This window comes from Tamandua tetradactyla, chromosome 2 (genome assembly GCF_023851605.1).
Source record: "Tamandua tetradactyla isolate mTamTet1 chromosome 2, mTamTet1.pri, whole genome shotgun sequence".
Taxonomy (NCBI): Eukaryota; Metazoa; Chordata; class Mammalia; order Pilosa; family Myrmecophagidae; genus Tamandua; species Tamandua tetradactyla.
The window spans coordinates 4,558,467-4,584,174 of record NC_135328.1 but is presented as its reverse complement, the minus strand read 5'-3'; positions in this window follow the sequence as shown (position 1 = coordinate 4,584,174).

Here is a 25,708-nt window from a genome sequence, read left to right as displayed (position 1 = left end):
ATTAAACCTAAATAAATAAATGAATAAGTCTCTTCAAAAGGAAATGCCTCCAGCAGGGGCCTTGTCTGCAGAAGAAAAGCTCTTGTGTCTTCCCTGGTGGAAGGGTGGGGTTATGTTCAAAAGTGAGTTCTTGCCCCCTGCACACAGTCAATCAGTAGACACCAGAATTTTGAGAAAACATGTATTTAGCAAAGGCTAGCCTCGGGAAGACAGGAGGATGGTCCCCTCAAATCTGTCTCCAGAAACTGGGGACACTTTTGGTATTTTATTGCATTCAAATGAAGGCAGGCAGGCTTAGGATAATAAGCAAAGCTGTTCGAAATGACAAGGTCAGAGACAGCCTCATTACTGAGCTAGCCTAGAGTAACTGCATGTTTCAGCTTCTGTGCATGTCAGGTCAGCCCACTGTGATTAGTGCTGGCTTGGTTCAGCAGGACAGTTTAGGAATCTTGGGTGTTTGGTTCTGAGGTGATGTCTATTAAACATTAAGGGGCTACATGCAAGGACACCCAAATTCAGGGTTGCAGAACAAGATAAGGGGATGCCAGTGAGATCAGTCAGAAGCTGTTGGGTGCTGTTTCCAAGCACAGCATCTGCAAAGCACAACCTCGAGGTCACAGTTCAGAGAGTGTGGTTTTGTTATTATAATTAGGCAAAGGTTTTTGTGGTTGTTATTGTTTAGGTTAACTTTCTTTTTAATTGTGCATGTCTTAGCAGTTAAAGCCAATTAAGGCTAGTCTAGCTGGAGCTGTTAAAAACAAGACGTCTCTCTCAGCATTAAGGGATTGAGAAAACCCCTAGAATGAGCTGAGACTCAGCATCAGGGGATTGAGAAAACCTTCTCAACCAAAAGGGGGAAGAGTGAAATGAGACAAATTAAGTGTCAATGGCTGAGAGATTCCAAACAGAGTTGAGAGGTTATCCTGGAGGTTATTCTTGCGTTAAGTAGATATCACCTTGTTAGTCAAAATGTAATGGAGAGACTGGAGAGAACTGCCTGAAAATGTGGAGCTGTGTTCCAGTAGCCATGTTTCTTAATGATGACTGTGTAATGATATAGCTTTCACAATGTGACTGTGTGATTGTGAAAACCTTGTGTCTGATGCTCCTATTATCTACCTTGTCAAAAGATGAGTAGAACATATGGGATAAAAATAAATAATAGGGGGAACAAATGTTAAAATGAAAAAAATTTAAAAAAAGAACAAGAAGTCTCTATGAGGTGTATAGATAGGGATTTCCAAGATGGGAGAAAAGAGAAATGGAAACTTCTATGAATTAGGGAGGCAGCTGCTTTGGAAAGTGGTCATAGGTTGGGGGATGAAAAATGGGTCAATGTCCACTACAAGCATAGATAGGTGGTGTTATGATTAAAGAAAATGGAAGGTAGAATTTGATTCAGCCAAACAAATCAGAAAAACTCCCTTGTTTCTCTTTAACATCTTTTGCTTAATGTCCTTATGACATTCACAACCTCATACCCTAAAGTAATTTTGTTTTGTAGTCAGCGTTATCAGAGATAAGTTGGCGTATTTAATCATAATGAGTTTTGTAGCAAATCTTTTCACAGCTTCAATAGGAAATTTAATTTTTTCTTTTAGAAAACAAAGGATGATTTCCCCTAATGAAACATAAAACTTGCATGTCTTATTAAATAATCTTAGCTCTCTTAGGCTTTTTAAAGATTTCAGTTCACAATTCAACAGCACTTAAAATACAATAGTTCAGCATCATTCTTCTGAAACTGGTTTCTAAACACTCATTCTTATTGTATTTTCCATTTCTCTCTAGTTTTTTATTCCAGAAAATCAGTCTGATAGTTGAGAAAAATGGGGTGGCTGAAGAGTTTCAGTGATTCATTCAGCATCCATTTCCTGGTTACTTTCTCACCATCATGCCCCCCACCCCTCCAGAACCTTTTAATTGTTCAGCTGTTGGATACCTGGTTCTAGGTGGATCAGTAGTAGAACCCATCCATCAGCCCTCACTGGTAAGATCCAGGTGAGCATTTCCCAACTCTCTGCCTCACCCAGACCTCCTGACTCTTTCTTCTCTCCCTTTGTCGGAGCCAGCTGCAGCATCATACTCTGGTCCTTTACTGAGAACATGAATCCCTTGGGTAGTTTTTAAGTGCTGTAAATTGAAGGAATTCCTTAATTCATCAACTATTTGATTCTGAAATTCCACCACATTGGTTTATTCATTACTAACTATAGTTACTGCTTTCAGTGATCATATGTGGGGAGTCCCTCTTCAAATAAAAAAATGTTCCATATACCCAGGACAAGAAACAGAAAAACATGAGCTGAAAAATTCTGATCAGTTAAACAGAAGCTATGCTAGAGGTCTTGAATAAGCTGAACTGAATGCCAAAGAACAGAGAGAACAAAGCCAACCAACAAGAAAACCCTAAGCAAAAGAGCAAAAGCAATCACCAGAATAAACTAATCAAGGAAATCAGAAACCTAGATGCCAGCAAAAATATATGAGTCACACTAGGAAAAATGAAGATACAACCCAAAGGAACAAACTAACACTACAAACAAGACATAGGCATTGAAACAACTAATTAAAGATGTTCAAGCATATACGCTAAATAAAATAAAAAAGCAAATCAATGAGTTCAGGGAAGAGATGGCAAAATTGCTGGCGCACATAAAGAAGATATTGGGCAATCAAAAAGAAGAACTTGAAAGCTTGAAAAGACAAATGGCAAACTTATGTGAATGAAAAGCATGATAGAAGAGATGGAAAACACAATGGAGACTTACAACAATAGAGTTGATGAGGCAAAAGAAAGGATTAGTGAACTAGAGGACAGGGCATCTGAAATTCTACACACAAAAGAACAGATAGGGAACAAATGGAAAAACATAAGCAGGGTCTCAGGGAATTGAATGGCAGCATGAAGTGCAGGAATATACATGTTATGAGTGTCCCAGAAGAAGAAGAGAAGGGAAAAGGGGGTGTGCTGGTTTCAATCTGTTATGTACCCCAGAAAAGTCAAGTTCTTTAATCCTCATTCAATGTTGCTGGGTGGGAGCTTTTTGATTGTGTCCATGGAGATGTGACCCACTCAATTATGGGTGGTAACTTTTGATGAGCTGGTTTCCATGGAGATGTGTCTCCACCCATTCGAGGTGAGGTTGCTTACTGGAGCCCTTTAAGAGGGGACCAATTTGGAAAGAGGCACAATAGCCACTAGAACTGACAGAAAAACCAGAACCAACAGAGGCTATACAGCCAGTGATCTTTGGAGATGAAGAAGGAAAACAACCCTGCGGGAGCTTCATAAAACAAGAAGCCAGGACAGAATGCTAGCAGACATTACCATGTGCCCTCCCAGCTGAGAGAGAAACCTCAAATGCCATCAGCCTTACGTGAGTGAAGGTAACCTCTCTTTGGTGCCTTAATTTGGATGTTTTCACAGCCTTAGAACTGTAAACTTGCAACTTAATAAATTTCCCTTTAAAAAAGCCATTCCAGTTCTGGTATATCACATTTTGGCAGCTTACAGACTAGAATAGGTGCAAAAAAATAATAATGGAGAAAATAATCACTGAAAACTCCCATCTGTTATGAGAGACATAAAATTACTCCAAGAAGCATAGAACAGAATAGATCCACATAAACCTACTCCAAGACAGATTGTCAAATGTCAAAGACAAAGAGAATTCTGAAAGCAGCAAGAAAAAAGCAATCCAGAACATACCAAAAAAGTTCAATAAGACTATGTATGGATTTCTTGGCAGAAACCATGGAGGCAAGAAAGCAGTGGTATAATATTATTTAAGATACTGAAATAATATTCAGCCAATGAATAATTTTATATCTGGCAAAACTGTCCTTCAAAAATGAGGGAGAGTTTAAAATATTTTCAGACAAACAGGCACTGAGGGCATTTGTGAAAAAGAGACATGCTCTACAAGAAATACTAAAGGGAGCACTACAGATAGATAGAAAAAGACAAGAGGAAGAGGTTTGTAGAAGAGTGCAGAAATGAAGACTGTCAGTAAGAGAACAGAGTAAAGTCATGATGCATGCCAGAAACAAAAGGACACACAGTATATGGCCTCACAGATATGAACATTAATGATGCAATTTCAGAGTTAAAGTTGAGAACACAGGTTTTCAGGGGATAGAAATAGGGTAGAGATCAGGCATCTGATGCTGAAGGAGCACAGAATGTTCAACAGGATTGACTGTAAAGATTCAGAAATGGATAGCACAGTACTATCTGATGGTAGCACAATATTGTAAGTACAATGAGCAAAGCTGAGTGTGAATTAGGCTGAAAGAGGAAGGCTAAGGGCATGTATGACACCAGAAGGCATGACAGATGATAGAGCCTGGGACTGTATAACTTAGCAAAACCTGGACTGGAAAATGATGCTGATTTAATGTACAAATTTAAGACTGTTTTAAGACAAATGAATGTCAACATTGCAAGGTGTTGAAAATGAGATGGTATATGGAAAAAATATAATCAATGCAAACGAGGGTCTAGAGTGAACAGTAACATTGTATTATGCTTCATTACGTATAACAAAGACAATATACCAAAGCTAAATGTCATTAAGAGGGGAATATAAGGGAGGGTCTGGGATTCATGGTATTGTGCTTGTTTCTCATTTTTATTTTTTAATTTTTTATACTTCTTTTTTTCCCTCTTCTTTCTTTGCAAAAGAAATGGAAATGTCCTCGTATGCATTGTTGTGGTGAATATTTAACTATGTGATTATCTACTTAGGAAGAATTGTATGGTGTGTGAATAAAACTGTTCAAACAATAAGCAGAAAGATACTAGAGCTGGAGGGAATGTGGGGAGAGAGAGATACCTATTAACTGTTCATAGGCAAGTTAAAATGGGGCAGCCCCTCTGGAGGGTGTGGTGGGTCCGTAGGAGGCTGAGTACAAGGTCAACACATGATGCTGAAACCACATTTTTAGGTGTATACTTGGAAAAGCTGAAAGCAAGAACAGGAATGGACATTTGCACAATGGTGTCTATGGAGGCAGTATTCACAATTTGCAATGGATGAAGGTAGCCTAAGGGTACATCGACTGATGAACAGAAGGGCAAACTGTGGTGTATATGTACAATGTAATATTGAATGGCTGCAAGAGGGAAGGAAGTCGTGAGGCATGCAACTAGGTGAATGAATCTAGAGGTTAGTATGTTGAATAAATAAGGCAGAAATGAAAAGACAAATATTATAATGCCTCACTCCTATGGACTAAACAATGTGCAAACTCTGAGAATTGAATGTGGGCAGAGATTGGGCAATTGATGATTAAGGAGTACAGAATGTTCAATAAAGTTTATTGTAAAGATTCCTAGATTATAAACTCTTATAGCAGTCACATCTGTTACTGAGTTGAAACTGTTATTTCTAAATTTGGAGATGCTGAGCTCTTTGTGTATAACTTTGTAGTTCCCTGGAATCTTGGGTATCTATGTGACACCTGAGACTCAATGTTAGAGTTCTGTAGCTCTGAAAGTCAGCATTACCCCACATCACAACTGTTAAAGAAGATGAAAAAGAACTCAGACTTCAATTAGAGATATGAATGAGGCTAATGTGGGTAGGACTAAAATAAATCAGAATACAGGTTAAAGGACAATATTGACTGTATTTCTAAACTATTGTTATTGAGAAATATCCACACACATGCAGTCCAACCACACACAATCAATGACTCACAATATCATCACATAGTTGTGTGTTCTTCACCATGATCATTTTTAGAACATTTGCATCATGCTTGAAAAAGAAATTTAAAAAAAATCTCATATATCCCATACCCCTTACCACTCCTTCTCATTGACTCATGGAATTTCAATCCACCCAATTTTCATCCTTTAGCTCCCCCTACTATTTATTTATTATTGTCCTAATTTTTTTTCTCATCTGTCCATACCCTGGATAAAAGGAGCATCAGACACAGGGTTTTCGCAATCACACAGTCACATTGTAAAAGCTGTATCATTATACGATCATCTTCAAGAATCAAGACTAATGAATACAGTTCAACAGCTTCAGTTCCTTCCCTCTAGCCACTGCAATACACCATAAACTAAAAAGGGATATCTGTATAATGCATAAGAATAACCTCTCAACTCTGTTTGAAATCTCTCAACCACTGAGGCTTTTTTTGGTCTCATCTCTCTTCTCCCTTTTGGTCAAGAAGACTTTCTCAATTCCTTGATGCTGAGTCCTGGCTCATCCCTAGGAGTACTGGCTGTATTTTAAAACGTCAACTTCTGTGTGAGACCAAGGAAGAGATATTTGGTACAGAATTTATATTTTCTGTAGCAAACTACTTAATTTAACCTGTATGGTCAGTTTATTCAAACAATATAATTACCTGGAACTTTGTCTAAGGAATGAGATCTTGTTATTTTGCACAGGTTAATGTAACACTCCAATACATCCCAGAGTGATTTGGACACAAAATAAAAAACTGCTTACAAAGTTCCTTGAGGGGCTGGGGAAAATGTAGAAATATTAACCTTTTTCTTTGATATTCTGGAAAGCATTAAGGACTACCAATTTAATAAGCCATGCCCTTGATCTCTGGGCTTGCCCTTATGAAACTTATTCTTGTAAAGAAGAAGGTAAGCCTACATAAAATTATGTCTGAGAGTCTCCTTCAGAGAACCTCTTTTGTTGTTCAGATGTGACCTCTCTCTCTAAGGCAACTCTGCAAATATGCTCACTCTCCTCCTCCTGACATGGGGCATGTCTCCCAGGGATGAGCCTGGTCCTGGCATCGTGGGCTTGAGAAAACCTTCTTGACCAAACAAGGGAAAGAGAAATGAAACAAAAAAACATTTCAGTGGCTAATAGATTTCAGATAGAGTAGAGGGGTCATTCTGGATGTTATTCTTATGCATTTTATATATATATATACACATTACTTTTTAGTTTCTAGTGTATTAGAATAGCTAGAAGGAAATACATGAAATGGTTGAACTGCATTTTTGATTCTTGATAATAAGGGTATAACTATATGGCTTTTATGGTGTGATCAGATGATTGTGAAAAGCTTGTAGCTGACACTCCTTTTATCCAGTGTATGGGCAGATTAGTAAGAAAATAAAGACAAAAAATACCTAAATAATAGGGGTAATAAGGAGTGTGGGATGTTTTGGGTGCTCTTATTATTTATTTATTTGAATAATGAAAATGTTCTAAAATTGATTGTGGTGATGAATGCATGAATGCATAACTATATGATGATATTGTGAACCATCGATTATATATTTTGGATGATTATATGGTATGTGAATATACCTCAATAAAATTGCATTTAAAGAAAGCTGAAAAAGAGATCAGAGTTCAATTATAGATATGAATGAAGCTGATCTAGTTAGGACCAAGATAAGTCAGACTAAAGGGTAAAAAGCTGATATTGATTGTGTTTAAAAACTTTAATATCTATGTGAAAGACCAAAGGAAGAGGTGTTTATTTGGTACAAATTTATATTTTCTGTAGAGCAATATCTGATTTAACTTGTATAATCAGTTCATTCAAACACCATGATTACATGGACCCTTGAATAGGGTGTGAGATCTTGTTGGTTTGTACAGGATAGTGTGATACCCCGGTACATCCCAGAGTGATCTGAGCAGAAAATAAAAAAGTATTTGTAAAGTCCCCTAGAAGGATGGAGTTGAAAGTGGAAATATCAAATTTTCCCACTTAGGGAATTCATGATGTTCTGGCAAGCACTGGGTACTACAAATTTAATAGCTCAAGGCCTCGATCTTGGGGCTTGACCTTACAGAACTTGTTCCTGCAAAGGAGAAGCTAAGCCTACTAATAATTATGCCTGAGTCACCCCCAGAGAACCTCTTTTGTTGCTCAGATGTGTCCTCTCTCTCTAAGCCCAACTCTGCAGGTGGGAACGACTCCCAAGTGTAAATCTCCATGGTGATGTGGGTCAGAACTTCCAGGATGAGCCGGGACTTGGCATCATGGTGTTGAGCAAGCCTTCTTTCAGAAAGGTGTAATAGAAATGAAACAAAATAAAGTTTTCAAAGGCTGAGAGATTTCAGAGTCAAGAGGCTATCCAGAGGTTATTCTTATGCATTATATAGATATCCCTTTTTAGTTTTTAGTGTATTCAAATAGTTAGATGACAATACTTGAAACTGTCTAACCATAACCCAGTAGCCTTGATTCTTGAAGATGATTGTGTAACTATATATCTTTCATGGTGTGACCATGTGATTGTGAAAACCTTGTGACTGGCACTCCCTTTATCCAGTGGATGGATAGTGGAGTGAGAAAACAAAGACAAAAATATATATAAATAATAGGGGTATGAAGAATATGGGATGCTTTGGGTGTTATTTTTTTCTATTTTCGTTTTTTTTTTTTGAGTAATGAAAATGTTCTAAAACTGATTGTGATGATGAATGCACAGCTACATGATGATACTGTGAGCCACTGACTGCACACTTAGGATGATCATATGGTATGTGAATATATCTCAAAAAAAATAGAGTATATGACAATTCCAAAATAAATAAACAATCTTAAGTGACCAAAAATATGACATATGCTTCTCTACATGTGCAGCTATTAGAGGAAAACAAGAATTTTTAACGGAGACGATCTACAAAGATCCTAATGAGGATACTGGCTAGTCTATGCTGTAGTTCAAACCTTCAGGAGGATCATATCCCTAAAATAGAGAAAGATATGGAACATTTATCAATCTTTCCCCATTATCCATATCTGCCACTGCCACACATCACTCCCTATGGGAAAAGCTCATGCATATTGTCTTCTTGAGAAGTTACAATTGTTCGTAATTCCTTGGTATTACCATCCATTTACTCTCCCACGTGAACCCTACCATATTCCCTCCAAAGTGTACCGCTGAAAATTGTATCAACTTTCTACAGAATTTATAAGTTAATTATGGAGATTAACTTACAATGTGAGAAGTATAATGCAAGCAATGTGTGTACTTGAAATTTTCTAGAAGCCACATTGAAAAAATAAAATGAGACAGGTAAAATTGATTTTAATAATTTATCTTATGTGTATATCACATTTTGTTATCTTAAGTATATATCACATCTTTTAGCGATTGTGAATAATGCTGCTATAAACATCGGTGTGCTAAAGTCTGTTTGTGTCATTGGTTTGAGCTCTTCTGGGTATATATCAAGTAGTGCTATTGCTGGGTCATAGGGGGCTTGATATTTAGTTTCCTAAGGAAGCGCCAAACTGTCCTCCATAGTGGCTGCACCATTATACAATCCCACCAGCAGTGCTTGAGTGTCCCACTTTCTCCACATCCTCTCCAACATTTATAGTTTCCTGTTTGTTTATTAGCAGCCATTCTTATAGGTGTGAGGTGGTATCTCATTGTAGTCTTAATCTGCATTTCCCTTATAGCCAATGAAAATGAGCATCTCCTCAGGTGCTTTGTAGCCGTCTGTATTTGCTCTTCAGAAAAATATCTATTCATATCTTTAGTCCATTTTATAATTGTGTTGTTTGCCCTTCTGTTTGTTCTAGGGTTCTATCTGAGATTCTACAAAGGTTCCATGCACTATAAATTATTTTCCAGAAACTTGTATAGGTCAGATAAATCCTGAAACCCAGAGGAGCCAACCTCTCCAGAACATCAGCTACCTCCATTCCCTTATCCCACACTGTCAACAGCCCTTCACAACATGAGAAAGTTAGAATGAGCAGAGTCCAAATACCTCTAATGATTGCAAGAAGGATCAAAGGAGAAGTTACAACAGAAAACATAGGATTTAACAAAAGAGCATGACTGCTGAATCACGATATTGATATTTCTTTTTAGTCTCCAGTGTCTTGGAGCAGCTAGAAGGAAAAATCTGAAATTGTGTATCTGTAACCCACACCAAACTTTGAAGTCTCTGTCCTATAACTACTTGTTACAATGTGCTTTGAAATTAATTTTTTGTATGTATATTACATTTCACAATTTAAAATATTTTAAAAATATAATATAGTATAACTCAACATATCAAACACCAAACTATTAATTGTGAATATATCTCAATATTAACATTATGAGTGACTCTGACCCCATTCCAGGAGTTTTCTGTATATTTACCAAATTTTCTAGTGAACTGGCATTATTTTATGATCAGAAGAAAAAGTTGTTGTTAGTAATTATGAAGGTAGAATATCATTAACATATATTTGCTTGTATGTGTATATAACATTTTGCACAGCTCCAATCGTGAGGTTTCTTTTTAGTGGTGTAATACATCAGTTTTATTACATTATTAATATTATTATGGTCCTTTATATAGACTTGATTATTTCAAAGTTCATTCATTGTATCCTCACTAATTTTTACTATAAAATATTTGGGGAACTGCAGATATACATTTTTAAAAATCTGTTAATCATTGAAACTTAAGTTCAGTTCTTATTTTGCTTGTGTAAACATTTTATGAATCTCAAATTTTAAATTTCATAACTTTAGTGTCAAAGGGCATTTGATTAATGTGGATCTCTGGGCTCCAATGGAGTTCTCCTTTCTTAGATAAGGATTATATTCTGGCTTCCCTTCAGATCATCAGATTTGTCCTTACTGAAAAGTTATTTTGAGTGCCCTTCCTAGTTATTAGTGCTATCATCTAATTTTTGTGGGTAGGCATTGGGTCTTATGCACTCAAGTAAGTGAATTGCATCATTCACTTATAAAATACTCAGGATGACATCAGCACTATGACAAGTCCTACTGTGTAAAACTAAGACCTTTGTCCTCATTCACCAAGTATTAACTTTTTGAATATGATCATTACACTTTCCATTCCAAGTTTATCAACAGAATTAAAATGCTAAATGATTGCTCTTTTGGGAGCAAAGAGTAGTTTGGACATAAGTGCTAAACAAAACCATCTGGAAACTTAAAAAGGGGGAAAGTCTTTCAATCATCATTTCTTACCCTTCAAGTTTCTGATGAAAATGATCAAGTTGTTAATCTAGAAGAAAGAGGTACCTCTAAATTTCTATGGCACTTAGATTTTCCAAGTTTTATGGAAGTTGTCCTGACTGTACATATATATATATATATTGCAAGTATTTAATCATTCACAAATATATAAAATCGTTCACCAGCTAAAACAGTAGAATAACCTCTTTTCTCTGTGGTGAAAACCTCTAAGCTTGGTGTTTGGGTCCAGAACGAGCTCCTGCAGAGCCCAGGAGGGGCAGCTCCTGGACCAAAAGCACACCAGGCACAGAAGTGAACATGGGTTTATTGGGACTTATAGGCAGGAGAAGGTTTTTCTGTTGGTGGCTGTTTGAGAAGTCAGTGCTCTGCAAAGGGAACAGAAATGCTCAAGGCAATATGTAAATTCAGAGCAAAGACATATGTATGAAGTATAATCAGGACAGGGACCTATGACCTGATGTTTTCCAAGTTTATTATTTAAGACTAAAATGCAATCAATGGATTTTTACACTTGAAATTACATCCTCCCCTCCAGGGAGATTGTTTACTTTTTTGGCCATTGTCCTTGGCTAAATGTAATGGGCTTTTAGGCCGTTGGGCTGCCACACTTGGGTTCTTAGAGGACCTGCAAACAATGACAAAAGGTCCCCTAGTGAGCCTGAGTGCAAATAATGAAGCTCAAGGACGTGAGAAAATATCGAGAACTGAATCTTACTGTGTGCAGAGAGAATTTTCAAAGGAGGAACTCGATTGTCATGTGAGGCAGAAGCACTCACAACAGCCATTCAAATATGCAGGGAAAATATATCTCCATTTTTAATAACTACTCTAATTTTATTTCTGCAGAGGCCCCTACTAGTTATAAGGAGAAATTATCCATTGAGATTTGAAACATTAACTCCAATAATTTAAACAGGCTTTCAATTAATGTGCAGTCTCTAAAGGGGGAAAAAAAAAACCTGATTCTTGAGATTTCTCAGTCTTCCATCCTCTCCATGACTCCTAACTCTCGGCCGCTAGAGCTCATCAATAACAAATATCAGTTACTTTATACATAAACTGTGTATGAAATATCAAAATCCTTGTTCTGAATCAGCAGGAGGTGAAGAAAGTAAATAAATAAATAACATGTGTCTTGTGGTAAAAGGTGTGAAAAACAAGCATGGGGTAAGGGGGATATACTGAAAGTGGGGAAGGGAGTATAATTTGGGGAAACATGCTCAAGGAGGCCACCCTGCTAAGGTGGCAAGTGGGCACGGGGATGTGCACAGCGGTGTGGCCAGCCAGAGGAAAGCAGTCCTGCAGGCAGAGGAATTCCAGAGGGTTCACAAGCCCTGGAGCAGGAGAGCATCTGGCATGGTCCTGAGAAAATCCGTCATGAAAGCAACCAGCTTACAGCACCTTAAACCAAAGGGGAAGAGTCAAGGCCCGAGGTTGCAGTGTCCCTCCTTGGAGGTGTTTCTTGCCCTAATAGCAAAATCAGTTAAATCTGGGCTGGACGTTGGGTGGCTTTTTTCGCCCGAGTCCATACTCAGTGGCCTTCCTGGCTGAGTGGCCCTACCAGGTTCTCTCCTTCCCTAAAGATGTTGCTAGCGTCCAAGTGTGCCTCCCCCTTTCAGATCTGACCCAGGTGGGCAGCCTTCAGCCCCGATGCTGAGCCTTCCCTGCAAGAAGATCCCACATGTGTCCCCAGGGGCCAAGAGGCAAAGGTCAGGCTATGCCAGGACCTCCCACTTCCCAACCCACTGTGCCACCAAATGTAAGCCCAAGGTGGGTGTGGGTCCTGGTCATGAAGCCACGCCTAAAGATGAATGGAGAGCGAGATTGAGTGCGTCTTCACTTATTTAACATTCCTGCTCAGGACCGGGAATGAGTGGGTCTTTCTTTTAGCTCCCCTCCATCAGATCTTCCATCTACACAACTCCCAGTCATGCCTTGATAGCAAATGTGGATATTTCCTCTTCCATGTTGGTAGAACTGGGATGTGAGTCCTTGATATGCTAAAAGACAGCTAATGGCACTAGGAAAACTCTATCTTGCCAGAGGGAAATTTGTCACTTATTGTACTTTGACATCTTATCGAACAGGTCGATGTTGAATATTACTTTATTCAACATTAGAGTAATTTTCAAAATATTCCTGCCTCTTCCAGGCCTGGCATGGCCCTCCATTTACACCCCACTTTGCACAATGAGTCAAAAACAGGTGTTTTACATATTTATCCTTAGAGAAGTTACAGCCCCATTATTTTGAATTTGCAATAATGGCTGCAATTGTGTCCTTTAAAAAGATTTGGGATTTGCTTGCATTGGTTAAAACAGTGTGAAAAATAATTCTCATGTTAAAAAAAGGCACCTTGTAATTTTATATGTCTCCTATATCTGTGATATCATCTGATAAACTCAACTTTTAAACTGAAATTTACATACAAAGAAAAATAAAGATAGAGAGAAGGGGAAATAAATTATCTACATGATTTCCTGCGTTAAAAAGAACCATTGTACATCTTTTTTTTAACATCTTGTGTCAAACTGAAGTTGAGTTTTCTCCTCAGGAGTTAACAGGAAAGGAGTTGAAGGAAGCAAGAGCCCAGGGGCTCTGTGAGATCCGTCCCAACTCTTTCTTCAAATGCTTAGGCAATTGCTAGAAAACTCTCAGCACGGGATGGTGCCTGCCCTGGCTTGGCCACTGGTTCTTGGTCGGTGGACACCAGGACTTGAGGCCCTGGCAGGGCTGTAGACCCTGTCCCTGGAAGAAGCTTCCTCTCTGCCCAGGGAAACAGCGGTCAACCCAGGACACCACCCAAGGGGTCCTGGCCGAGACCCTTCAGTCACAGCAGAAGGCTGCCGTGAGTCGCGTGCTCCTTCATCTTCTAAGTCAAGTTGAACTGACTCACTGACTCTGAAGGCCACAAACTGCTATCCCAGCATGACCAGGCTTCCCCACCCTCCCTGTGGGACGAGGAGGATTGGGTGTGCCTGTGTGGTGGGCACCATCACTGCTGGAGATCTGGTCTCCACTGAGTCCCGCACTTCTAGGGGCTGCACATTTGGTCCTGGCAGGCCACACCATGGACCACACCCCACCACCACCACCACATTCGGTCCTGGCAGGTCACACCATGGGCCACCCCCGCCCCCACTTGAGACCGCGGTCCTTGGGGATCGGCCTCTCCAGGTCTCCTATGGCAAAGCCCATCCGGAATCCTGCCAGCAGAGGGGGTCCGGGGAGCTCCCTCCTGTGGAAAACCCCAAAGCACAGTCCTTCCTTGTCATCCATGGACATGACCTTCTCTTGCTGCCAAGATTAGCCATTCCTGGAGCTTCTCACCCCAAAATATACACCAACCCTCCTGGGGCCACTAGTGTTATTCTCCCTAGTTGCCTTAATGTTAGAAGCTATGTGAATTTTCATTATTATTATTATTATCATCTCTTTAATGACCCTCTTAGAAAGAGGAAGAGGGGAAAAGGAGTCTACAAGCTTCAAAATCTTAAAAAAAAGAAAAAACAATTTTTAAAAGGGTGGGGGACATAGTACTGCTTAATGGTAAAATCATTTTAACTTTTCCTCATCAGACTTTCATTTTTTTTTTAATGAGATAAAGAAGCTTATTTCATATTCCTTGGTGCTGACAGCCTAGAGGAGTAATTGTTATTACTATTATTTTAATGTATTATGTATATTCCCAATTGTACTTCAGGGAAGTCACATCTAAAATAAACTAGTTTACAAAACAACATGAATTCTCATGGTTAAAATAACTGTTATAAAATGTATTGTTAAAATCATTTAACACAATACAACTCCAGTCATAACAGACTCAAGTTTTTTTTTGTTGTGCTGTGTTTTTATTTTTTCAAACATAAGACTGGCTCCCTGTTGGTGTTTAACCAGGTCTGGTTTGGGTGAATATATGAGTGGAACGGAATGATACTGTTGGGGAGTTTCTATTAAATCATTTAAGAAATAAGTAATTTTTTCAAAAATTATAATAAGCTATGCTATAAAAGACCCTACTTGAGACTGGAGGTGATTTTCCTTATCAGAGTTGCTGGAAGTGCCAATACAGAGTTTGGGATACAAAGACCAGCTGAGAATTCCACCCCTCACTGAGCAAACTTCATTCCAATAGAAGAGGCTTCTCTAAGGTTGGGCTGGGATGCGGCATGCATAATTTCTTAAATAGTTTAAAAGAAAGAGTCTGTAAAATCAAACATCAAAATTATCTGTAGATTTATAGATGCCATTTCAGACTTTAATTATCCTAGCTTTTGCAATTAAAAGAAATACTTCTAATTAGTCAATCTTCTTTTATAATTATTCATACACAGACTTAAGCATTTATTAGATGATTAGTAAGACTGAAAACAAATGAGCTGAGCAGTCAGCTCAAGAAGCTAGATAAAAATTGAAACAAATAAGGAGAAGTAAAATATTAAAAAACAGAAGTTTATGAAATAGAAAATAAAAAAAGATCTCACCTGCCATTTAGTGAATTTTTTCATATCATTTGAACATTTTTCTATGGGTATTGTGCTGGTTTGAAAGGAAGTATGCCCCCTAGAAAAGCCATGTTTTAATCAAAATCCCATTTCATAAAGGTAGAATAATCCTTATTCAATACTGTATGTTTGAAACTGTGATCATCTCCCCAAATGATGTGATTTAGTCAAGAGTGGTTATTAAACTAGATTAAGTGACGATATGTCTCCACCCATTTGGGTGGGTCTTGATTGGTTTATTGGAGTCCTATAAAAAAGAAAGCATTTTGGAGAATGAAGGAGATTTGGAGAGTGCAGAGAATGCTGCAGCACCACAAAACAGAGAGTCCATGAGCCAGCAACCTTTGGAGATGAAGAAGGAAAATGCCTCTCAGGGAGCTTCATGAAACAGGAAGCCAGGAGAGAAAGCTAGCAGATGACGCTGTGCTCACCATATGCCCTTCCAGATGAGGGAGAAACCATGACTGTGTTTGCCACGTGCCTTCTCACTTGAGAGAGAAACTCTGCACTTCATTGGCATTCTTGAACCAAGGTATCTTTCCCTGGATACCTTAGATTGGACATTTCTATAGACTTGTAATTGGGGCATTTTCTCGGCCCTAGAACTGTAAACTAGTAACTCATTAAATTCCCCTTTTTAAAAGCCATTCCAGTTCTGGTATGTTGCATTCTGGCTGCTAGTAAACTAGGACAGGTATATTTGTCGTTTTAGCATAGTTTTGTATCTGTTTTTTATATTATAAATTTTGACCCATTGTTATATAGATTGCAAATATTTTCCTTGTACTTAGTCACCTTTCTTTTGTTAATTAATTAATTTAATATGTGCTATATCTTACTGATGGCATTTAAAATTATGAAGTCAAATTTTGCCAAATTGAAAGAGAAAATTTTTTTTATATACTACTGCCTTTCTCTAGAACATCCCTCAGATGTAGTTGTCATAGTGAAATTTGATCATTCTTCTCCTTTGCCATGTAATAATGATTATTTGGAGAAATGAGCAGCATTGTGAAAATATACACTGGAAGACTGTTTAAGAGTAATGTCCCTACCTGAAAATTCCTGAGTGGGCAGAAAATTACAAGCATTACATACACATATGCACACATGTACACAATGAAAACAAGACAAAAGACAAGGAAGGGATTTACCCACCGGAAAACTGTAGAGCACTGGCGTTATTTTAAACACAAAGAGGAAAGTAAGGAAATTACCAGAACTCTGAGCTGTCTTGTAAGCTCACTGTTATTGAGTAGACATTTCAAGATCATGTGCTGGACATTCAATAAATACTACTGAGATAAAGTATTAAAAAATAAAATCCAAAGTTCCTATTGATCAGCAAGTATTTACAGCAATTTTTTCATTCTGTGGGTGGAATGCAGCCTGATCCTTGAGGAATATTGTGTTGTATTTAATTATATGCTTATTCCTAACTTTAATAAAGTATTTAAATATTTATAAAAGATTCTGCTTTCACATCAAGTAAGAAAACACATGCCTTAAAAAAGATTTGAGTCAATCACTTAATTTTTTGCAGACATAAGAAGTAGGGTTTTTTGGCAATGCTTTTAAGATTAAGCCCCTACACTTTTTTTTCCATATTATACCATTGAATTGTTTCTTTGACGGATTATTGAGTTTTCAAATCATTGAAATGTAACTGAGCCTACCTGACATGTGCCAAAATAGCCAGATGCCAAAAACTTGAACACTGCTTTTATGCCAGTTTTTCAGACAAGACATTAAGGCCACTCAGCAATGTTTTTATATTTAGCTACACTCTGACTTGAAGGTTATGGCAAGGTATTACATAAACCCATTTCACTTTATTTTACCCTTTTATATTATAGTCAAGCATTGTTACAGATCTATAAAACTTAGTTGAGGCTTAATTGTTTCTCATATAGAGGATTTTCTTGACCTTTATAAACTTAAAAGGGAATTTCCTACTGGTTAATCCAGTAAAAAATTCTCTAAAAGTGGTACCAAACACCATTTTTATAATTTTTATTATTAGGTGTGTAACCTAATTTTTTTTAATGTTCTGAAGTTGACAAAAGAAATATCTCTGTTTTTAAATACTCCCCTTAATGCTTAAGAAAACTGAAAATAAGCAAAGAAATTCATTTTTTTAACTTAGGGAAGACATACACAGAGGAAAACTCAGTTGTATTATGGGCTAAACACCTGGACTGACACTCTGAATCAGAATTAAAATCCTAGATTAAAATACATGCATTTTTTAAAAATCTCTATTTAATATATAATATATATTATTTAAAGCTTTGATGAGCTCATAAGAAATGAGGAATTTTAAGATGTGGGCCAAGAAAGGAAGGCACCCAGAGCTTAGGTTGAGAATTAGAAACACTTTTTACTCTGTAGGCAGTGGTAAAAAAATTAAACTAACTCTTTAGTTCACAAGGTCTTACAGTAGAAGAAACAGGACAACAGACCAGAGTCTGCCCAAGGTGAAAATCTAAAGAGCCTTCCTCCACAAAGCTAGAAACCCACAATGGCAGCAAATTCAGTCTAAATATAAATCAGAACGTAAACTCCCCTCTCTGTCATTCCCGGGTGACCCAAAGGAAAACAACTAATTGTGTGGGGAGTTTGCAGTTCACTCCTGAGAATTTAGAATCATTAGCAAGCTCACACATAGAGGTGCAGAATGAATTCTCTCTTTTGGAGTGTTCAAAAATATCTTAAGGTAGTAACAAATTTAAAGAGATTCCAAACTCGCAGTAACCCAGGCACCCAGCAGAAGTAAACATAAATCCTGTGTTTGATAAACCTGATATCATCTAAGACTTAAAGGAACCCCCACTTTATAAAATAAGAAAAAGAAAAAAGACCTGTTAGCAAGAACAGGCAGGAACATTTCACAGAAGAGATTAACCTGCAGAGACTTTAGACAGTAGAGGCATAAAACTCAGACTTTAAAATGACTATGGTTAATGTGCTGGTTTGAAACTGTTGTGTTCTCCAGAAAAGCCATGTCCTTTTAACCTCATTCAGTATTGCTGGGTGGGAGCTTTTTTATTGTTTCCATGGAGATATAACCACCCAACTGTAGGTGGTAACTTTTGATTAGATGCTTTCCATGGAGATGTGTCTCTACCCATTCAAGGTGGGGTTGCTAACTGGAGCCCTTTAAGAAGGAACCATTTTGGAAAAAGCTTCAGTGTTGACAGAACCCACAAACCAGAGAACTTTAGAGATGCAGAAGGAAAATGCTCCTGGGGAAGCTTTATGAAATGAGGAGAAAAAGCTAGCAGACATTGTGCCCTCCCAGTTGCGAGAGAGACCCTGAATTCATGGTAAGTTCCTTTCTTTGGAGTTAAGGTCTCTTTGGATGCCTTAATTTGGACATTTTCACGGCCTAGAATTGCAAACTTGCAACTTAATAAATTCCCTTTTTAAAAGTTGCTCCATTTCTGGCATATTGCATTCTGGCAGTTTACAAACTAAAACAGTTGATTGTTTACATGAATAAAATGCAACTTTAATAAAATAAGTGCTAAGAATATGGGAATCTGGAAAGCAACCAAACATATTTGAAAAAGAACAAACTAGACGTAAAAATTAATAATGCAGTAATTGAAATCTAAAATTTAAAGGTGGGATTTAATAGCAGATTAGAGGTAGCTAAAGAGGGAATTAATGGACTGGTAGATTAATGTAAAGATATTCTAAAATATTCATTACAGAGAGGTTAACATATTTCCAGAAAGATGAAGTTAAAATACTTTTCCCTAATCCTCCCACTAAGTACCACTAAAGCATTAATATTGTATATGAAACAAGAATAAAAAAGACTCTGAAAGGTTAAGAGAAAAAGGCAGACCAGCTAGGGACCTGGGACTTGGAGAATGATTCAGAAGTGAGCTCCATGTGTTTTCTTTTTGCCTCATGTTTCAAAGTTGTCTGTGTCAGTCTTAAAATTTGTCAGGACTGTATCAGGGCTAGGATTTTCCCATTGACACAACATGGGTGTACAACTGGGTGTCGTGTTATCACGTGATCCCTGTAATCAAGACACAGAACTGACTGTTCTATCACCACAGCACTCTCCCCAGTGCTACCCTTTTTTAGTGTGATCCCTTCCCCATGATTCCTAACCCCCAGCAACCATGAATTGGTTGCCCATTTCTATATTTGGAGGTGTGCTGCCACTTCTTTTCTCCAGGGTGTTTGAATGGGGCAATAGAGTTATTTAAAAGACTCCCATCTTGCTAGACTGTCCCATTCTCAGCCCATTGGTCAGAGACAGCAGGCTTTTCCTGGGACTTCTTAAATCTGCCCATTGAAGTTTCTGGGCTACTGGCTGCTTTAGAGTCTCATTCTCATATAAAAATGTATGGGCTACAGCATAGGTAGTGCTCTGAGAGAAATGTATAGCCATAAATGCTTGCATTCAAAAGAAGTTACTACAAAATGAAAGGCAAATTAAACCAAAGTGAACTGAAGGAAGGAATAATAAAGACTAAAACGGAGATACACAAAATAGAGAATAGAAAAACAATAAACAATAGAACCAATGAAAACTAAAAGATCAAGACTAGTGACAAATCTTTACCTAAACTGGCAAAGAAAAAAGCAGAGATGATGCAAATAATTAAATTCAAAAATATAAAATGGAGACATTACTACCAACCTTATGGAAATAAAATGGATTATTTGATATGCATAATTGTACACTAACAAATTGATAACCTAGATGAAATGGACAAAAACTTAAAATCACAAAAATTACTTAAACTGACTCAAGAAGAAATAAAAACCTGAACAGACCAATAACAAATAAAGATACAGGAGCAATTTAAAAGAAAACAAAAAAACAACTTTCCAACAAAGAAATTTCCAGGACCAAAAGGCTTCACTAGTGAATTTTCTTAGACATTCAGCGAAGAATTGATACTAATTCTGCTCAAACTTTCCCCAATAAATCAGACAGAGGAATATTTCCTAACTCATTCCATGAGGCCAGCATTACCCTAATACCAAAGCCAAATAAAATCATTACAAGAAAAGAAAATTATGGACAAATAACCCTTATGAATATAAATGCAAAACTCCTTGATGAAATACTAGAAAAAAAAACTATTCAACCTCACATTAAAAGGATTATTCAGCATGACCAAGAGGGATTTTTCTCAGGAAAGGAAGTGTGGTTCCTTTTCATAAGAAAATCAACATAATATACAACAAAAACAGAATGAAGAAAAAGAAACACATGATCATCTCAATTGTCACAGAAAATGTGGCAAAATTCAGTACTCTTTGATAGAAATACTTAGAACACTAGAAATAGAAGGTAACATTCACAAAATGAAAAGGGGCCTCTATGGAAAACCCACAGCTGACATCATAATCAAGGGAGAAAGATGGAAAACTCTCACCCTAAGAACACCAGACAATGATACTGGCTTTCACCTCTGTTATTCAACATTGTACAATAAATTCTGGCCAAAGCAATCAGACAAGAAAAAGAAATAAAAGGCATCCAAATTGCAAAGGAAGAAGAAAAAAATCTCTATTCAAAGATAACATGATCCTATATTTAGAAAATCTGAAAAACCCACAAGAAAGCAACTAGAGCTAATAAAGAAATTCAGCAAAGATATAGAGTACAAGACAAGATAAACACGCAAAAGTCAGTTGTGTTTATATACACCAGCAATGAACAATCTGAAAATGAAAATAAGAAAGCAATTGATTTACAATGATATCTAAAAAATATAAAATATCTAGAAATAAATTGAACTAAGGATATAAAAGATTCATACGCTGAAAACTATAAAATATTGCTGAAAGAAGGCCTAAATAAATGGCAAGACATTCCATATTCACTGATTGAATTAACATTGTTAATTTGCAGATTTGATGCAATATCTCAAAATTCCAACAGCTTTTTTTTTCAGAAATTAAAAAGGCAATCATCAAATTCATATAGAATGCAAAGGGACCCCAGATTGCAAAAATCATCTTGAAAAAGCACATAGAGGACTCACAATTCCTGATATCAAAACTTACTACAAAGCACAGTAATCAAAACAGTATGATACTGGCATAAGGACAGACAAATAGACCAATGGAATAGAATTGAGAGTTCAGAAATAAATCCAAATATATTTGGCCAATTGATTTTCAAACAAGGGTGCCAGGTCCACTCAATGGAAAAAGAATAGTCTCTTCAACAAATGATTCTGGGGAAACTGGATATGCACATGCAAAACAGTGAAATTGGCCCCCAACCTCCCACCATATACAATAATTAACTCAAAATGAATCAACAATCTAAGTATAAGAGCTATCCCCATAAAACCTTTAGAAGAAAACATAAGAGATAATCTTTAGGACCTTATACCAAGCAATGAATTCTTAAATATGACACCAAAAGCACAAGTAGCAAAAGAAAACAGAGACAAATTGGACTTCAAAATGTAAACCTTTCGTGCATGAAAGAACATTTTCAATAAGATGAAAGGACAACCTATGCAATATTTAGAAATGATATCTTTGACAAGGATTTAATATCCAGAACATATAAAGTACTGCTATAAGTCGACAACAAAAAGACAACAATCCATTTAAAAATGGGCAAAGGGCTTGAATAAACATGTCTCCAAAGAATATATACAAATGGTCATTAAATACATGAAAATATTCTTAACATCTTCAGCCATTAGTTAAATGCAAATCAAAACCACAATGCAACATTACCTTACACCCAATAGGATGGCTATGATTTAAAAAATTGAAAATAACTGCTATTGGTAAGGAAACTCAGAAACAGAACCCTCATGCATTGTTGGTGGAAATGCAAAATGGTGCAGACACTGTGGAAAACAATTTGGCATTTCCTCAGAAAGTTAAAGTCAAATTATCATATAACTCAGAAATTTATCTCAGGGGAGTACCAAGATAATTGAAAGCAGGGACTTGAACAGATATTTGTACAGTCATGTTCATAGCAGCATCTTTCACAATAGCCAAAAGGTGGAAGCAACCCAGGTGTCTTATCAACAGACAAATAGATAAACAAATGTGGCGCATGCATACAATGGAATATTATCCAGCTGTAAAAAGAACAGAGTTCTAATAGATGCTACAACAGGGATGACACTTAAAAACTCATGCTGAGTAACTGAAGTCAGACACAAGGAAGCCAATACTGTATGATTTCATGTATATGAAACACCTAGAATAAGAAAAGTCATAAGGACTAAAGTAGATTACATGTTACCACAGGTTGAGGGTAGGCGGATATGAGGTGTCACTGCTTAATGGGTGTAGAGCTTTGAAGCTGTGTGTACCCAGAAAACATGTCCTTAAATCTAATCCATACCTGTGGGTGTGAACCTATTGTAAGTAGGACCTTTGGATGAGGCTACTTCAGTTAAGGTGTGACCCACCTCAATCAGGATGGGTCTTACTCCTCTTACTGGAGTCCTTACAAGTAGAGTGAAATTCAGATAGAAACAGAGAAAACCACAGAGGCAAGAATCTAAAATCCAGAAGAGAAAGGCGAGACCAAGAGACACCACCATATGTCTTGCCATGTGACAAGCTAAGGACCCAAATCACTAGCCCCACAATGCTACAGTCTTTGAGAAGAAAGCATCATTTTGATGGCACCATGGTTTGGACTTTCTTTCAGCCTAATACCGAAAGCTAAAAATTTCTCGTTGTTCAAATCAACCCACTATTAAAGTAAATACCACTTCATGGTATTTACTTGAGCAGCTTAGGAAACTAAAACAATGAATGGGTAAAGAGTTTTCATTGTGGGTGATGACAACTTTTTAGTAATGGACAGTGGTGGTGTAGGCACAGTATTGTGAGTTGGTTGATATCATTGAACTGTACGCATGTAAGTGGATAAAACAGGAAATTTTGTGATATATATATATATATATATAAATTTTTAATGCATTTGTATTCCTACATATTGAAGCCTCTTACAATCTCCAGCTTAAAAAAACACATAAACCCCTACCAACATTATATGAATCGAGAATCAAACAAATCTGTGAGAAATTAATTGGTAAAGCAGAAAGGACGACATAAGTGAAAGATACTCTCTTCATCACCGTTAGTAATAGGGTCTCATTTAAGAAAACTCCAAACTGTGAATCAGTTCCTGGAGGTCTCTTGATTCACAACAGAAATGAAGGACAATGCTTTTCCTGTCCCCCCCTTGACCCACCCACATGCCCAGATTAAACTGAGCATTTAACTGCATTGAACAGAGAAGTGACTTGATTGGCATTGCGTCCCATTCTCCTAACCTCCCTAACCCTGCTCCTTAGGCTGGAGACCCTCAGGAAAAGTCCTTCTCCCTCTGGCTCAAAGTGAGTGATGGTGCAATTACATTAGGACCACCCAGATCATCTCTCTGCCTTAAAGGTCAGCTGTGCACACAGCGAGATGCAATCATGGGGATGATATCTCATTATACTCCCCAGCTCAGAGGGATTAGGGCATGGAATCTTGAGGCAGCTTTTAGAATTTATCAACCAAACACATATACAAAAAACATTTCTCAGTTCACTTTATTTCTCACCAGACTGTTCTTTCTCCTCAACAAGATCAATTGTGCCACACTTATGATATATCTAGCTTGAATCGAGTGCTCTGTGGAAAAATCCCCACTGACATGTGTCATTTGTACCATTCTAACACATTCGTTCAGATTATGAAAATACACCTCAGCAAAGATATTTCATAATATAACTCAACAATCCATACATATGGTAATATCCACGGGAAAATGTTAACTCCTTTCTAGTTCTAATCTGACAGCTTGTTTCTTCCTTTTTGGCGATGCATTTGTATTGCCCTAAATTATTTAAAATTATTAGCAAGTTTGCTATAGTCCTTCCAAAAACAAATAAATGAAAACCATTTTTAGTCTATTGATACTCTAAAAATTATTATGCCACTATACCTCTTTTTTAAAGCAGCAATAATTCATAGGCAGCTAAGTTAAACGAGTGGATCTGGTTAGGTGAATGAATGTAAGCACTGCGTTAACAATAATGAGGCAAATGGTTTGATTCTCATTTAAGCCAGAGATTTTTGCACATCCTGGATACAATGTGCATCCCTAATTCATGCTGGTCATTTTTCAAATTTAGGTCTTTGTCACAAGGAAAAATAGACCAGACATAAATCAATAAGCCAGTAAAAATTGCTATAATACCAAGCATCGCATAAATAAGGAATTAGCACAGCAATATGAAACAGGCTATTTTTTTCAACTTTGTTCAAAAAATTGATGGATTATAAGAGAAAAGGTTTTTCAAATGTTGAACACTTCCATTAAAAAATACAGACCTCAATTTCTCTATCATTTACAAAGCCCATAGCTTGTCATAGTTCAACCTACTTTTCTCTCTTCTGATTTTTTTTTACTCTAAAAACCTGAAGATAAAAACATTCCAGACAAGAGTTTGGAACCATTTTCTCTTTTCATTAAAACATAAAATATATTCAGATGCATTTTAATTGGTCTAAAGTGACCACAGAATGAGGTCATTTCTGTGAATCATCACTCTCCATTTATGAACTAAAACCAACAACCAAATGCAGCTAGCATCCTTGGGTTGCCTGAAGAACAAATAAAAATACCTTTAAAAATATATGATGGTACATTTGGTGGCATTGATTAAATAAGGAAAAAGACTCAGGACAAAATCCACTGTGAGGTCTATAAATGCATGACAATTAGTTTTATCTTTGACCTCCACAAAATATCAAAAATGATTGAGGAATAACTTTGAGGCTGTGGAAAAAAGAGTATTAAAGTAAAGTTCATTCTCAGAGATAAATCTGAAAGCAATAGAAGAAACAAGTGAATGAAATTCACAAATGCAGGAGTTTGGAGTTGGGAATGGGGAGGAAAGAGGGAGAATGAAGTCAGATAATGCCAGCAACCAAAGGAGTAAATTGTTCTGTGACATTGTGTCCAGAGTTTGGAGAAGCACAGGGGACATAGGAGCAATTTACCCTGACATACAGCAGCTGCTCCAGTAAAAACGAGGGTTTGCAAGCTTGCACCTACTATACAACACCTGCTCTGTCGATAGCCACCCATCTTCAATCAGAACTTATATACAAATATGTGCACACATTTCTTGAGTGCATATAATTTAGAACTAAAATCCTTATGGTTAGACAAAAACACTACGTTCTAGTTTGCAAGCTGCCAGAATGCAATATACCAGAA